This window comes from Amblyomma maculatum, chromosome 2, assembly GCF_055883805.1.
Source record: "Amblyomma maculatum isolate TAMU_Amacu chromosome 2, ASM5588380v1, whole genome shotgun sequence".
In the NCBI taxonomy this organism is placed as follows: domain Eukaryota; kingdom Metazoa; phylum Arthropoda; class Arachnida; order Ixodida; family Ixodidae; genus Amblyomma; species Amblyomma maculatum.
Window position 1 is genome coordinate 96,018,171 of NC_139345.1, and position 17,916 is coordinate 96,036,086.

A 17,916-nucleotide genomic window follows, 5' to 3' on the forward strand; every position below is an offset into this window, starting at 1 on the left:
TACATAGGACCGATGCGGGTTCTACCACGGCAAGCCGCACTTACGCTTGCCCACATTATTCTCATAGGGGTCCGACGCAGATAATTGATAGGAAGTCCTAGGCTTAGTTCTCCCGCTGAACATTTGAGGATATAATTAAGCAATTATGTTATGCATGCCTGCACTGTCTAAACAACAACAGCAATATATTTCGCAATAATTCGTATCATTAATGATAGACCATAAGTGACGTCATGTTTCATCTTGTTCAAGCGGGGGAGAGCTTATTCGCACCCTTACTGACTCGGTCAGACTGTGTACTAAACGGCAGTAACTTTTAAGGCTATCTTTTCAATTCAGCTTCTTCTCTCCGTCCCCTCAAGTCCCCATAATTCTTAGTGTCTTATTCAGTATTATGTGTATCCAAGGGAAAATCTCGCGAATTTACTCGCTCACCCAAACACACTGAATGGTGTACAAAGGGACAGTAACCGCTACAGTTATCTTAATTCGACTTGTATTGATCTTCATCGTCCCCTCCAGCTTATCCTTCAGTATCAAGCTTACGCTGTGAAAAACTAATTCAGGTATTCTCACTCATTCAGTGAGGTGTTCTCACTCACTCATTCACTCGCTAAAACTGTGTACGAAAGGAAAGTAACCGTTACGGCAAAACGCCCAATTCGATCTTTTATCGTTATTCGTTCCTTTTATGCCCATAACTGTTGACTTCTCGCTCAGTCCCAGCTTACAGAGCGGAACACTCACTCACTCACTCATTTACTCACTTACTCACTTATTCACTAACTCATTCACTAACTCACTGACTCATTTACTCACTTATTCACTAACTCACTCACTCATTTACTCGCTTATTCATTTATTCGCGTAAACACTGTACAAAACGAAAATACCCGTTACGGCTATCTGCTCCATTCGACTTGTGTTCGTTCTGCCTAGCCCCCTTAGGTGTTGGCTTCTCCCAAGTAGCACGCCGTTAAAGGGCCGCAACCAGCCCAATAACGTGGAAACATCGGCATTAATGATGGACCGATGATGGCGTTTCATTGGGCTCTGATTGGCTTCCCTACAATAGCAACTAAAGGCAAACTAGATTATTTATTGCCATACAGCCTCACTGAACGGCTACCAAATATCTTCCACCCAAGCATACCCACTGGCTGTAACACAATGGCCATCCAGCCACTCTCACTGGCTATCCAATACTTGCAACCAAGCTTACTCACTGACTTCTAATAATAGGTATCCAACTATAGGCTCATCGGCTACCCAACATAGCCTACCCAAGCTTGTCCACTGGGTTTGCCTCATTGGCGTTCAGCTAATCCCATTATTGGTGCATGTTTGTTTTTACTGGTGGCTATTTTTCACTGTGCTAAGTGTTATGGCGCAGAGGTAACTAAGGCCATCATGCACCAAACACAGGGTTGAGTTCTATTTTGTAAAGGTATTTTACATGAAGCTAATTACATATATACAACATGCTAAAAGCATGCATGCACAAAAGCCAAAATGGTTCGTTGAATGGATATTCATTAGGTGAACATGTGGTATATTGCGACTAAAAAAGCTCTAGGCAGGACACTTTCAGACTTTCAGGACTTTAACTGCGGTTGGATTCATTGGCCGGCAGATCCCAGGTTGGAGGAAGACGCCGAATTTATGGCAGCTTCAGGTTTCTGCCAAGCCAGCATCTTTAGCATGCGCCTTTACAATCGGGTATAAAGACACCATGTTCCAACAGCCCTCCTCAATGTATTCTTGCGCGGCTTGCATATCACCATCGTTCCGGTCGCTGAAAACATTTGCACTTAGACACAACAATAAGCAGCCATAATGCAGAAATGTGCTTTTTTTTTCTGTTCCGTACAACTTGGGCAACTGTTCATGAGCCGTACATTTTTTCACTGCTACAACAGTTTGTACAAGTCAGTGTGCTGAAAATGCAATTTATGAATAGTGTATATTTTCTGTTTCATGCAATAGAGTAGAAGCAAAAACTTTTCTGAATAGCGGCATGCATAAACAGCATATCAGATGTCAATGACTAACAAGATGATTAATTTCCAGTTAACACACCGCACCGTACACAAATAAAAGGCAACAACGTTATATACGGCACTGATCGGCGACTTCAGGCAAAAATCAGGCTGGAGACCTGGCAGTTATACGAGCTAAAGCTCTGTTAAGTATGGTTTTCCATGCTTCAGAAAGGCTTAAGAGAACTTCTTGTTGGGCTAGTTGGTAGCTGATTATGTGTGCGTCTGGTTTTGGCGCCTTTAAATTTAAAATGTTTAGCAAGGATGTACATGGTTTTATGGTTTGGCTTAGGGGGAGGCTCAAGCTTCGCCCTAAAGGACCCATAAAAAACTATTAACTAAAACTAGTAAGCGTGCATTAGTAATAAATGTTCCATCAATTGTCTCCGCAACGTAAAGAAAAAAATAAGCTACCTTCATGAGTACCGAGAATATGGACGATCGAAAAAGATTCTTCTTCTCTCCTCAACTCAGCCCACATCGGTGAGTAAAAGAAAAAATAAGAAATCAAGCCGTGACGGTGCGCCAGCAAGCCCTGTCCCGCTAGCTTAACTTGGGAGCATCCAATAAGAGAGTGCGCTTAGCGTGTCCCAGTGACGTCATATAGAAGGTTTGTGCGCGTTGTGCGTGGGAATTTTTCGGCCAAGTTAGTTGCGAGCAGTCGCCAGCAGCAATTTTAATATTATTTGTAAATTATTGGCTTTAGGCAGAGCTTCTACATTTGATTCGATATCTCAGAAAGACCTCCTCTATGGGTTTCTTTCGTTAGAATATTACCACAAACAGCATTACAAGGACCATTTTAGAATAGACGCGATAGCGCCTTTAACACAGTCTTTCACTTCATATTTTGTTTGTTTTAAGTTGATTTTTTGGGGAAGACCGCGCATTATCTGTGTCACTTTTCTGTGGACGCCTGTACTTAATTAAGTAATGGTCACACCACCTTTTCATTTTGCGGTTTTTATATATTTTTGTTTGGGTTATTCGGGGGGAAGTAAGACGCAGTATCTGTCTTCACTCAAGGTCATTTGATCCAGCGAGGCAAAACCTGAAGTTGCACTCTAAGTAATAGAGCTTAAGCTCAAAGCATAGCAATGAAGAGGATAAGAAAACGACGTAATAAATTCATCGTTGCTTGTCATTCTTCTACTTGTTAATTGCGCGAGTACGGCCGTATGTTCGACGGCACATTTTGACAGGTTACTAGCTAAGAAGCCGATCTCTTTTTATCGCTCTAAAACCATGCGATCAGAAGGTCGACCCTATGAAAGACTTGTATTTTAGGAATAAACGCGTTAATTGTCTTATTATAGTACTTTTGCCGTCGCCTTTTATTTTTTTTTAAACGAAGCAATAAATCCACCTGTCGAGAGCAAACCCATTTATATTTACCTTTATCTTATATGACCTCTTATATGAATAGTAAGTAGGGCTAAAGTGCTATAAAGCGCCCATCACAAAGATGTCATCCCAAGCTTAAGCCAGAGTCACTGGCCTTTCTTTGGCTCACGATATAATTTGGCTTCATGGAAATACAGAAAAAATGTAAAGGTGGCAATCCTAATTGTCATAGAGCGAAAAAGGTGTGACATACGACTACTGGGGAATCAATCTCCTAACCAGATCTGATTGCGGTGATGAGCTGACTTGGTATAAGTGATTGTGTGTGGTCTTTTTTTTTTTTTTTTTTTATGCGGGCAGAATTGTATTCGCGCTCTGTGGATGCGCCTTAATGGCTTCCAGCGACGCACTAAAAGAGGTACTTATTATTTCGCTCTTTCTGGTTCTTGTGTCTGGCATACCATAACATCTCTCTCATTGTTGTTCAAAAGCATGGCATCAGAGGTACAGAAAAGATGTACGTTGAAGCGTATCGCTACTTCGGCGAAAAGACAAGAGCTCTGCGGAAAACGCGATTTAGCGCGACTCGGGAGCCCCGTAGTGCGCCCACAAAGGTCGGCGAAACTCAGCGTTACGGGTATGGCGGACAAAGTAGTCCGCGCCAAGTCGTCCGTGGCACATGCCCAGGTGATGGCGATGTCCGGTAAAAGCATAGCTCGAGTGGAAAAGAAAGAACGAGAGAATAAGAAAACGTGAGCTCCGGTCGAGTAATAAAAGCAGAAGAAACGAGCCGGGAACCGAATCAGGCTGGAGTTGATAGGCCTAAGAGTTCTCCGCCTAGTTCCTAATGAAAAGACGATACCCGATTAGTGTCCCCCCCAGACGAGCCTTATCCCGTGCACGGTAGGGCTGCGTAGCCCTCGCCAGAGGGGAGCATTGGTTGTCGCTGCAGTCGAAGAGTTTCACCACACCCATCCAACCTCTACCTTCCTTCCCGCTCGCTCCCTCGCAACCCATTGGGGTGTGGAGGAAGCAGCAGTACGAGGGACGACCACCGCGGAAACGGTAATTGAATTTCCGTCCCTTGTAAGAAGTCGCCTCGTGCACTGCTCTGGCGCGCCCAACGCTAGCAACCGAGAAGCACGCAAAGGCACGAACGGAAATGTTCCATCAGCAAAAGCGTAAGCAAAGGAAAACCTGAGAAAGAGGTGAGGGAAAAGCTGAATTTAACAGCGTGTCTAAAAGTAAGAAAATTTACTCCTTAAACGCGTCTCAGCCGAGCGAATCGAACAGAAGGGGACAGGAAAGAGGAGAGCTAGAATGATTGAACGAAAGTGATGAAAGAGAAGCGATTGGGAGAAGAGGAAGGGACATCGGAGATTGACATCTCTCCAGGGACGACGCGAGAAAACGAAATCAGGGAGCTTCTCGCAAGAATCAGATTTTGAATCAAGAAAGGAAAGAAAGAAGAGACAGCGTGTGCGCAAGTGGGCGGTCCCAAGAAGGCTAAAGGAGACGAAGGGGAGACGGCCTAGACACGCGTGTCGCGATTTCTATCCTGGCCGCCGGGAGCTGGCGGACATGCCGCCCAGCGAGTTGTCGAGCTTCTTGCCGAAAACCTTTAAGAGTGCGCCACTCAGCGGAATTGTTGCCGATGCGAATCGCCCTCTTCTTTCTTTCCTCCTCCTTCCTTCCTTTCCTTTCATCTTCTCCACCGGTTTCAGCGACCCATTGTCCTCTCGGCTGAAGTTCAGAAAGGCGACCTTCAATCAGCACGATGTTTATCAGGTCCTTATTTCACGTTCAAACGAGGACCTCGTGGGCTTGTACAGGTTGAACAAGATGAGTTATTCACTTGCTACGTTCACATGGCATGAAGCTTGCACGAGTTGTAACTTACTTTAATCGTTTACTTTCTTTTTGCTTGCTTCGAAACTTTGACACGTGAGGCGAATGATTTAATGTCACTGCTAAAATATAAAGCGACCGGGTCCCATAATACCTGGCCATTCTTTCTTGCTCATTTGGGAAACAATATCCCCACCCTCTAAGACGGCAGCCACGGGTAGGTTTTAAAGGATCAGGTTGCCCATTTTCACTCTAAGCTTGTTCGTAAATTGCTTGTCCAGAGGAGACATGTTTGCAGTGAAATTGTTTTGTGAATCCGTGTAAAAATAATATGTTCTCTCTCGCATGGCACTCCAAAAAACGTAGTCAGCGCCATCTAGAAAGAGGAGCTTTTTCCGTTCTTTACCTATGCGACTGAGTGCGCCTATCCGAGCAGCGGATGGATGGATGCGTGGCGCGGCTGGAAGGTGAAAAGAACACGCTGACAAGGATGCAGCTCTTCGCTTGACTGTCTGTTCACAGCGGTTGGACAAGCTACGCGGGCTAGAAATGGTGAGAAAAACAGACGAGCTGCAAACGCGGCGAGAATCCTCGCATGCACACACCATTCGTCATAACGGCTAAATGGCGCATTACTCTCGCGGATATAAGGCAGCGTGACAGGAAACTGAGCACAGACATCGCCGGCGTCCCACCTAGCGGACACAAAATAACCTGACAGTGACCGACACGGTAACGCGCGTGTTGGCCACGGTTCAAACTTACTGCGGACGCAGCCAGCGACGCATTACTTTCGGTTAACACCACGGACGGGATCTGAGAGCCAGAAGAAAAGAGACAGGAGTAGAATGATGAAGAGGGGGTGGCAAACAACTTTTCAGACATTCCACGCGTGCTCCCAGAAAATTTCCCAAACACCTCACGCACGCACCGGCGAAGAATTGCCAGCGAAGGGGAGCTTTTATGCCTGCAGGCGCGCAGCCTAGACTGGCTCTGTCAACACACGCCAGGCGATCGTCGTCGCCTCGCGTCTGAGGGAAGAGAAAAGATGGGGAGGAGAAGAGAGATGGGAGAATACTCGTTTCAACCCAACCTGGCGCCTCGGCGCCTAAATGAGAGGCTCTCTCTACTCAAAACAAAGCGACTAATTTCGGCGGCAGGAACGCGAACCCCGATCCGTCAAGGCCCCGAATCAAGGCATTGTCTATGTGCTATTGTCGCTCTTTTGCGTCGTGACAGACGTCGACACTTCCGTCCTGGCTGAGAAGTATACGTGTGTGCACGCAGTCGCCCATTCTTGCTGAAGCCAGCCGTAGTGTCACACGTCAGCCTCCTATACATTACAATATATGCGCAAAGCTACCCCTTCTCTCCACCCTTGACTGTGTCTTCGTTTGGTTTGTATTTCTCTTCTCTCGCTCTCTTCTGGTCGCATGCGGTCCGGTGCCCCATAAGCGGTGTTTCGGCGTCGGTGTACGCACAGACGCCCGTGTGGAAGCGTGAGCGAGTATACACAGTTTTACAAGATATATAAGAGGGCATTGCAAATGCGGAGAGCGGTACGAGGGCGCATTTGTACTCCGCTGGTGTGCGACCGTAGTTTCGCAAGCGAGACGACCGATTGCTGTTCTGCCACAGCCCGCCATTTGCAGCTCGTCTGCGCCTAACTCGTAATTAACAAACTCGGGTTTCGCGCGCCGTGCTCGTAAAGCCTACGCGTACTGAAGGTGATTCTTTTTCGTTAATACGGGATTGCCTTTGCTCTCACACATTATTCATGCGTACGCCTGCGCTTCGAAAAACTTGCTTGCATGACCAACTTTTCATAATAACCGCTAGGGGTATTATAGGAAAAATGTCTGCTCTCCTATTTCAACCGAACGCAGGACACACATGCACGCACACACACACAAAACACACACGCACACGCACGCACGCATGCATGCATGCATGGGTACGCGCGCTCACACACACGCACAAACACATTGCACACCTACGTACACACGCCCAGATATGCATCCAACGAGAGTTATTTCTGCTGCAGTATCCGCTAAAGGAAATAAATGCAAACATTAACCATCTCTGGCTGTCTTTCAAGTGGCACAAAGTAAATATTTATGCGTGCTATATGGCGTGAGCATTATACCTCCGGGAAACGCGGACCAAAAGGACCACCCTGAAGCTACCCCAGCATAAATGTATAACGGCCGTTCAAGGTCTAGCTGCACAAAGTGGACAGAACATGGCAGGTGCCAGTAAAAATAGCAAGCGAAATTAAATGACCCTTAAGCGCTGTTAGACATGGTGCTCAATCTGGTGTTCTTAAATCGACAGTTAAGTACTGCTCCTGTATGGCACCTGATTAATTCCGTAAGAATTCAGCTGGGAGAGTCGGTGTGAATTTTCACATTTCTTTTCGGATCTAAACGAAGAAAAAGAAATGTAGCAGGGGCTGAAAAAGGTCGGGTAGGAGAAAAGAAAGGGAATTTTCAGGAAAATGAAAAGGATAAACTGTAACAGCTGTGAGACTTTCTGCTGCTTATCTTATTGGTAGCGTACCTTACGGACGATCTGACGTCAAATCTAGTCGTAGACGGACCTTGATAAGGCCTTCCCGAGGATGATAGATTACGAACATTTAGGCTCGTTACAAGGCACTCTAGAAGAGGAAATATATAATTAAAGGTGCGTTTATTTATTATGTCATAAAAAGGCGCCAACGTAAGGTTTCTCCTTATTCTAATTTACTTCTATCCTTCTTATAAATTTTTTATTTTATAGTCCTATCTACTTTTTTTATATATTTCGTTACTCACAAAACATTCTTTAACCAACTCTGCCAAGCATTTTTGCTGTTCTCTTTGCCTAATTGATCTTATTAGTCCTTTTTATTTTGCTGGGATATTCGTCGTCACTTCCATCTTCCCTGAGTGATTCTTATTCATTTCCATTTTTACAGAGTCATCCTTAGCCTTTTTTCTTTTGTCTGGGTTATGCTTTGTCACTATCAGTTCGTCATAATCAATCTTAATTCACCTTTCTTTGGAGGGGGAATCTTCCCATAGCCGCCACTACCAGGCCTCTACCTCCTCTTCCCTACGTGTTTTGAGAATGACACACTCCTTACTTTTTATGGCCTCTTCCTGCCACCTGCAGTAAGTGGCAGCCGCAGATGGCATTCGAGTGCCTACTGTGCCTTTCATGCATTTCAGAAGCATAATCTCGATGTTCCCATTGGCGGGAACAGGTCTGGCTGATCATCGCAATTTGCCAGCGCAGGATTTACACGTCAATCGCAAACCGTCCTCAAGTGCTCAAGGGCGTTAAAACCCTCAGTTGATGATTTCACGGATCAGTCTCTAGCACGAGAAGGTTTGAACTTGTACGTCATTTTGTAACAAGCCATTTAGGTACCCCAACCCGCTGCTTAATATCTTTCCTCGGGGTGTTGTTATAGTGTGCATGAAAAACCCTTGAGCCTTTTCTTTTTTTTTTTTTTTTTCACAAGCCCCTGCTCTTCACACTTCGCAATCGCCATACCCAGCCATATCTTATCCAGTACGGTAGCCGAAGCTCAGGTTTCCACAAGCCTGCGCGGTTTTAGATGCACGAAACACGGGCATTATATTCACAGCCAGAGGCTGCACTTAGCGCGGCTTACCAGTAACAGGCCAGCCGATAGTGCATCTAAGCTAGCTCGAAGGAGGCTCGTAGCCGACGGCGGCATTAAAAGCTATGCGTCCACTTAATACTACTTAAAAGATAATGCGATAGCGTTCTATATCTCAGCTGCGTTTCCTTCGAGTGTATGCATAATTTGTTTCTGTCTTCTTTTTTATTTTTCTGCTGCACTCGTCAGCACATCACCCGACACCCGTCAGTGATTTAGATGTGACCGAGAGATTTTCCGAGGGGCCATTTTTTCCTTTTACTCATGTATGTGGTGGTCTGTTATTTGTCCTTCGTTGTCATATGACCTCAATGATGTAACCACTGGAGTGACCAATCAAGAGAATTCGTCTCTGACGCAGTAGGGTTTTCTTTTGTGCGTGTGTGTGAGAGATGAGCTCTACTTATTGCATTCAATTATCGCAAGCCTGGACAACACACTGGAAAAAGAAATGGGGTAGGGAGGTGGAAGAGGTGGAAGGGAATGTTAACAAATCTTGTTCTGACCGAACAAACCGTTTAGACGTTTTCATGCGCTGATTGCGTCACGTCAAGCAAATAATTTTGTGAGAAGTATGCGCTCACGCCAGCGCATAGCTAATTCATGCAGCTAACATGGTTTAGTAAAAAAGTTCGAGATAGGTTCTTTAATCGGTGACCTGATCCCGCCATTAATTATTTCATTCCAGTTATTATTATCGGAGGCTCCTCAAAAAAATGGATGCTAAATCATTGTGGTTAGTACAATTCCAAATGTGATGAGATCTCACTTTTGTTTTAAGTTTGATTTCTGCTTCGCAACTCACATACGCATGCAGCCGTAATCTACCATAATATATCAAAGACCTTTCGATGTAGATGTGAAACCCCATTTTAACCAAGCCGTACGAGCGAGCCTGCATGGCATATCATGTGGTCTTGTGACGTCACAAGTCCCGTTAACCGATGAATGCTCTGCCATGCCATTCGTCTACTATCACATTCTAGGGGCAAACTCGGGAGGAGGACAGGACAAACAAGCATCGATGAACTGAGGAAGTGGGTCTTAATGCCAGCACTCTAAAATGACCGCTGCTTTTAATTCCCTTATCGACGCTATCGTGTTCCGTCTCCCTAAAGCGCGCCAACTTCAAACCCGGCTATACTCATGAAGTTACGGAAACCATCCCTCAGCTCGTTGTCATATGCAAACGTTGCCGAGCACTTCTCGACCTGAACGTACAAGGCCAAGCCTGACCAGACCTCACCGAAAATGCGGACATACCCGACCAAATTTGGCCCTAAGCTTCTGTGTCTACCTAAGTCTGCACTGAACTCTGTGTAAGCTATATATGCCACCTAGCCACCACGTTGGGCGGCAAGTGTTGGATTTTAAAGTTTAAGCTCTTTGAATTCATCTATGGCAATGCCTCCAAGCGTATCTGAGGCATTAAGGCGGATCTCATTGTATGATATCCAACAGCTGCACTCCGCATGTCATGAAAACAGGCGTATATGTGAAATTGGGCGCTGAATGTAAAATAATCAAATTGAGTATAGGAATGTGGTGATCCGGTGCCATCGTTTTCGAAAAAGCAGCTAGTTCATTCACTCTGTCATTACGCGGTGCATGACCGTGAATTAATGGCTGCATTATTTTTCTGGAATGTGCAATACACAGCGCTATAGTGAAGGTGCTACCTGGGAAACTTATCTCTTCATCTGTGCAGTATAGCGTTACATTATTCGGCTAGCATATAGACGCATCCGTTTATAGCCCTAGAGCATGAGATGAAACAAGCGAGTTGAAAAAATTAAAAATAAATATTTACTGTAGGGAGAAAACCGACCTGAAATATGTCATTTAGGGTCTCGTTGGGATAACAATCGGTTACTCCATCCAACATCATTTTGATAGTGAGCGTATAAATATGTCGGAATACGCTAGCCAGAAAACCAAGCGAGTATCCAAAAACAGCATAAATAGGAAAACTAGTGACTCCGTCTAACCGAACGTTTACTTTCAGCAACGTGATGCAATCGAAATTCCACGAAAAACCGGCAACTGTGACGCTTCGAAGCGATGAGGTCGATAAAGCAATCACGCTTTTTGATCTTCGCGATTCGGCGTTAAACACTTCAGCGAAGACGCTCCGGATACAACAGCTTTTATGCTCAGCCAGAGTTCAAAGCACCCTTCCCTCTTTCAAGTCGCTATTTTTGCTCCTTGAATAAAAAGAAAAAAGAGGCAGCTGCCGAGAGGCTCTGCCGGCCGTGGGCATATTGAAATCCCTGCAATAAGCCGTATTACATTTCATTTAGCAGAAACGGTTATTAAAAGCTGTCACGCCATAACTGTCTCACACGCGTGCTTAGAGTTACATGTACCAAGGAAAGTTCGACGACTTTGATGCATGGTATATATGTAATAATGGAGCTGTAGGCATTGCTAGGAGCGTTTGCCTGAGTGGACGCCAAAAGTGGGTACTTAAAGCGCGTTGAAATTTTGTTCTCGATATTTGCTGAAGCAAACTGCCAGAATCAGCAGCAGAATGCATTGCTCTCGAGGCAATAATTAAACTACGGACGCGTTATGTTGTTAACAGTGAACTCGCAACTTTCGAGAGCAAGATGTAATTCCCTTGTTTTTACAAGCCATATTTATTGCTTCTGGGCATCAATGGGGTACGGGATGAAGGCTAAAAAAATTATTAAATTGATTTGAAAATCTTGGCTGGTTTCAAGAAGTCCAGGAGTGAGCGATGATACTGTACCTGTGTCCAGGCAGGACCCGCTACCGAGGGGGGCCGGATTCTTGTAGGTTTCAGTGCTGTACAGTTCCACAATAATTGGTGAATGTCCGCTTCAATGTTTCCGCATTTCATCGTCTTATTTCGCTAGTACCATTGCTTCCTTATAACAACCGTCAAAAATCATCCAAGCGTATCTAAAGGTCAAGCTAGGTGATGGTGGCGAATTTGAAAGTTACAGGTATGCTAATAAGCCTTCTTATCTACACTTACTTTTTTGGTACCTGCATTCAAAGTATGACCGCTTATTAAAATTTTTAGTGTTGAATAAAAAAAAAGATTGGTGGAAGGCCTCAAATGCTTTATAAATAGACGCTTAAAATATTTTATACGCAAGAAATCAAGTTATCGAAAGCAAGAAAGCCTAACGAAATACTGCTTATAGTTTTTCTGAAAGGTTCTGAATTAATTTGTACCATCTGGCAGCTCTTTCAAGCGAACATCGCATAGCATACTGGCGTTTTTGTATTTCGCCTTCAAATAAATATGACCGCGCCAGCCGGTTTAACTCGCGACCTCGGGGACTGAGCGATCGGGCAAGCATATAAAGATAGTAATTAAGTAATTCAGCAATCATTTAATGAATAAAAACTTCTCATTGTAGAAGATAAGACCGTATGTCATCGAAGCGTGCCGCGACCCTCTGGTGTTCACTGTGGTGCTTTATCAGGTAACCTGCTAAACTGCTTACGTTAAGTTTATCAATATATTAAGGCTATGACCACTACAGTACAAAGGTCTCTGTCACATGCTTCCAGGTAATTTTGTCTGCCAGTTGAGTCACCTATATCAGCGAGCTTCCTGAGTCCCTCCGCCCACTTGGCTTTCTGCGATCCACTTGTCTTCTCTGTGAATTCATTGTCTTACGCTAAGGACGTATTGATTACATTGCTTCAGCATTGCGTTTTATCCCCCGCAGTTATATGTAGCTGAAATCTGGAGTGTTCAAGAGATCCGCACCTAATAATAGCGGAGGACGTTGGCACCTTTCTTGGATTCCGCGAGCACTCCGTGCAACGCCGCTGAGTATAAAGTAAAAAAAAAAAAGAGAGAGAGAGAGAGAGAGAAAAGGCAGCAGCGAGCAAACCTTCACTGTGCTCATGAAGGCTGTCTAATCATGTCTTCGTTTGCGGCATTACGGACCAGGGGTACGGACCAGGGTTACAGCGTGCACGGCTTGCCGAGCTCACGCTCTTATTGGTCCTAGCGAAGCAGGCGTTCCCGCAACTGGTCGGCTCCAGACGCCATTTTTATGCCTTCAGGAAGATCAGATTTTTCAAGAAATTATTCAAGATGTGGTAATATCATGCTTTCCCTTGTTTTACAAATAAACTTGCGAGAGCTACAAGTCTGTAAGGCGTCATGTCATGGGGCGATTTATCTAGTCTGAGATTCTGAGCAAACATACGATGCGACTTTTGTAGCGAAAGCTACACTGCGGTAGGCTTTCAAGCTGTCGGCGTGACACCGTGTTACCGTGGCACTGTGGGGCCCTGGAAGACGAAGAAGAAGAAAAGGAAGGAAAAGGAGAAGAAAACGATGAAAGAAGAAGGAAGAAGGAAAAGAAGAAAAAAGAAGTAGAAGAAGGAAAATATGAAAAAGAAAAAGAAGATGACAGATAACTCGGTAGAGGCGATCGACAACAGCGATCGAGGAACGCGGGCACGACGAAGAGGCTTGCGTGGCTGTGCTGGTGTGCTGTTCTGCATTCTTCTCCTGACTGTTGATCCTGTCTTGTCTGCAAGCCTGACCGTTCTCTCTGGTGAGGCCATTTCACGTCGGGGGATTGGCCAGTATTTGTTTTAAACCGAACCTAGGATTCATGTACAATTAGGCCTATGTCTCTAGCTTCCCCAGGGGGTGGTTCGGCATCCTGGTTTGCCAGTCTGCCGGCCCAAAGCTTAATAAGTATATTACCGGTGGCATTTGTACCAATTGGGGATGGATTCCTGAAGTTGAAAAATCCAAAAATAATCCAGGAGCAGCTAAAGGCTGTCACTCCCCACTACCTAGAAATCTCTGAGGTGCGTCCGTTTGGCAGGAGAGGTATCCTATGTAAGTCCTCGAATATACAGTGTGTGTCGGACTTGCTTCGATGCACATCGTTTGCATCATTTCCTGTTAAACCTTTTATACCTGAACAGCTGGCATGTGCAAAAGGTATTATACGCGGCGTGGATTCGTCGGCTTCTCCGCAAGAAATGATTGAAGAATTTAATGAGGCTGGCATTGGCATCTTGTCACTATTCCGTTGCAGCAGGGATGCTGGTGGCTCTAGGGTGCCGACAGAATCAATGATAGCGACGTTTGCCGGGGCTAACTGTCCAACAGAGATTAAAGTATGGCCCATTGTGTACCGTGTAGATCCCCTGCAGCCTCGCCCTTTGCAGTGCAAAAACTGCTGGCGATTCGGACACAGCAGCAAGGCGTGCAAGTCCGCATCACGCTGCAGACTGTGCGGAGACAACCATTTATCTGACATGTGCACTTCTGCTGTGGTAATTTGCGCACTATGTCACGCAGATCACCCTGCTGATGATGGTACATGCCCAAAACGCACAGATGAACAAACTGTTCTTAACATCATTCAGCATAAAAGGTGTTCTAGAGCAGATGCCTATGCCCAGCTAGACCATAAGAGGAATTCGTATGCAGCTTGTGCAAAAACAATAGCTTCAGATGTGGAAACAGGCATAACAAAGTCGGTTATCTCAGCTGTTGAGAAATCTCTTGAGGGTTTCTTCGAGCGTATGTTAAGCACATTTACAGAGGCTGTGTCACAGGTCATAGCTGCAAAGATTGGTTCGACCGAGATTGCAGCTTTGCCAGTTGGCAACCCTGGTATAGCTGAATGCCATGCTCCAATGGTTGCTAGGGCTTCAGTTGAGGGAGATTCTACCCAGACGACGCCTGCTCCTTTTTTGTCAATGAAAGTACAGGGACAGGGTCCTGTGGATACCCACGTGTCCACCGTTTACCCATTGGATGTAGAGATGCCATGTTCGTCCCAGAAGCGTCGCGCTTCTTCCTCTCCCTCAAAATCCGCCCATTCTAACACTAAAAGTAAAAAAGGTTCCCCTAATCCTCAGAATAACATTGATGTCTTAAAGGAGGCTGTTACAGCCTCCCGGATTCTACAATAATCATGGCGGGGTTAAAAGTACTACAGTGGAATTGTCGTTCAATTGCATCTTCGTTTCACGATTTACAGAATCTTATCTCAAATTTCAACCCAGACATAGTTTTATTACAAGAAACTTGGCTTTTGCCAAATCGGCCATTTTCTCTAAAGTATTTTAGAACTTTTAGATCAGATCGCACTAGCGGCCGGGGTGGCGGCTTGCTAACATTAATTTCGTCAAAAACAATTCATCGGGCGAAGGTGTCACAAAAAATTCTACGACAAGACTGCGAACTGCTTGCAGTTGATATCGCAATTACACAGTCTGCTCCTCTCACTATTGCAAATGTCTACTTCCCAACAGGTGTCCGTACAACAGATGATTTGAGTGATCTTTTGAGTTCAACCAACGGACTGATTATTGCTGGCGATTTTAATTCACACCATGTTATTTGGGGTTACCGTTCAGATATATGTGGGCAGCGACTTTGGAACTGGATGTCTATAAATGATGTGCATTGCTGTAATAGTCCAGGCATAACCTTCATGCGAGCATCTGCTAGGTCAGTAATTGATTTAACGTTAGCAGCAAATGGAGTAAGGGTCTCGTCATGGGCTACGGTGGATTGTGGTACATCTAGCGACCACTTTCCAGTTACGTTTAATATAGAATCTACTCCCCTTAGAGTAACTACTTGTGAACAAAAATTTGTAAACCATAAACTATTTAAAAAGTTTGTGAACTCCTCTTTTTCCTCAATAGCATCATCTCAGCATTCTGAACGTGCTCAACAAGCACTCTCTTCACTGCTAGATGCCACTGAGCGTTCAGTGTTCACTGTGAAATCGTCTGTCCCTAACAAAATGTCATGCGGATGGTGGAACGAAGAATGTGAGAAAGCATTCCGTCGTAGAAAAGCTGCGTGGAAGAGCCTTTCCCATAACCAGTGTCCCCAAAATTGGATAAATTATAAATTTTATGCGGCTTCATTTAAACAAACTATTCGTATAGCAAAGGATGAGTATAATGCTAATATGAATATCTATCTCTCTAATCCAATTAATCGGAAGGCATTGTATAGGTTCATGGAACGCAACCAAAATTCTTCTCCACCACATGTAACCGAGTCAGAGGTGTTAGCACCCAATGAAGCAAAAGCGAAACTTGAACAAATTGCGAACGGTCTTGCTATTCGCTTTCAAGCGCAAACGGTGGCTCCCTTACTTCGACCTACACCACGTGCTGATTTCGTTGCAGTTGAGTCACCGGAATTGCATTGTATAGCGGCTGCTCTGAAACCTGCAGCTCCTGGGTGTGACGGTATTACAGTGGCTATGCTGAAAGCTTTAGTGCAAGACCACAGCTCGGAGGTGTTGAATATTGTCAATTTTTCTCTGGAAAATGCTTGGTTACCTCAAGACTGGAAAGTTGCAAAAATTATACTAAGCCTCAAAGATCCGAAAAAAGGCTTTGATTTGGATAATATTCGGCCAATTTCTCTGACTTCAAATCTAGTGAAACTTATTGAACGCATAGTTCACCGCCGCCTCACAAACCATGTGATGACCCTGAATGTATTTAATGATGCACAAATTGGTTTTCGTCAAGGGTGCTCCATTTGGACGGCTCATACAGATTTGGAAAGTAGAATTAGGTTAGCAATGAAGAAGAAAGAAGTGTCGGCATTGGTCACTTTGGATATCGCCAAAGCATATGACAGTGTAGAACATTCTATTCTGTTGAATAAGATAAACGAAATTAGGTCGCCTTCTTACATGTTTGCATGGTTAAAAGAATTCTTAAGCAATAGAAAATTTTTCTGCACGAGAGGTTCTATAACTTCTGAAACTTATTACCAAACTAGAGGCGTGCCTCAGGGATCGGTGCTGTCTCCATTGCTATTTAATATATTAATGAGAGATATTCCTGTTCATCCAAATATAAAATTGTACGTGTATGCGGATGATATTGCCTTTTTCTCTTCTGCACGAGATGTTCATTCCTTATATCAGCTATTGCAAGCCTACTTGAATGCCCTTGAAGTTTGGCTCGGTAAAGTAAAATTAACTCTCAACGTGAATAAATCCTCAGTACTCGTTTTCCCACCGGCACACCCTCTTTATATCTCCCTTATGTATTGCGGTTCACAAATCTCACAGGTTGAATCATTAAAATACTTGGGTGTATTATACCACTCCCAATTAGACTGGCGGCCTCATATCAAAAGTAATTGCCTGAAAGGTGAACGAGCCCTTGGTCGCCTGATTCGAATTAGCCATAAGAAATTCGGTATGCGTAGAGATACTCTTTTGTTTCTCTATAAAACTTATTTGAGACCAATTCTGGAGTTCGGCTGTGTTCTTTTCTCGGGCAGTCCTAATTACAAACTACGACCTTTGTTGCTACTGGAGAGGCGTGCTTTACGACTATGTTTGGGGTTGCCAAGAACAGTTTCAAATGCAGTCCTCTATTTAGAGGCCCGTGTACGTAACTTGAAATCTCGATTTGAGCTGCTAACTGTGCGAACCTTTTTAAGAGCACTGGAATCTCTGTCTGGAGTGGCTTCTCCCATTTTTATTACACACCAATCTCAGTTTCTAGATTATCATTGGCCGCAATATAAGCAACCACAATTTGTATTTACTCAGTCCTTGCTGTCCAAAATTGCAGTTTCGCTTAGGTCAGTAAGACGTGTTGGCAATGTTCAAGCTAATTCCACACTGTGCTTTGACCAGTCGTTGCCATCTAATGCAAAACACTTGACTACCACGGTAATAAAGGGACACCTTGAAGATTATCTATTACAATATCCACGACACGTACCTATTTTCACAGATGCCTCACAACGAAATGAAAAAGCAGCAATAGGGATTTACTCCAAAGCACTTGATTGGAGTTTTTCTGTACGGATCCCTGATTACACACCAATATTTACTGCTGAATTGCTTGCAATTGGTTTGGCCCTTCAAAAAGTTCCCGGCAATGTTACTCACGTAATCATACTCTCTGACTGCCTGTCAGTCTTAGCAGCATTAGAAAGTCCGAAAATGCGTCTTTTGAAACAAACCCTGATGTTTTTCCTTCCGATACACTTACAAGAAGTAC

General features: G+C 44.5%; 1 long non-coding RNA gene across 1 annotated transcript in view; it reads left to right on the forward strand.

The window, feature by feature from the left end:
* LOC146199310 (uncharacterized) overlaps nucleotides 1-17,916 on the forward strand; it is a 77,389-nt gene that overhangs the window by 12,373 nt on the left and 47,100 nt on the right. The window contains exon 3 of the long non-coding RNA XR_014705064.1: nucleotides 8,280-8,386. This is a non-coding gene — a long non-coding RNA (uncharacterized LOC146199310). The remainder of the gene's footprint in view (nucleotides 1-8,279; nucleotides 8,387-17,916) is intronic.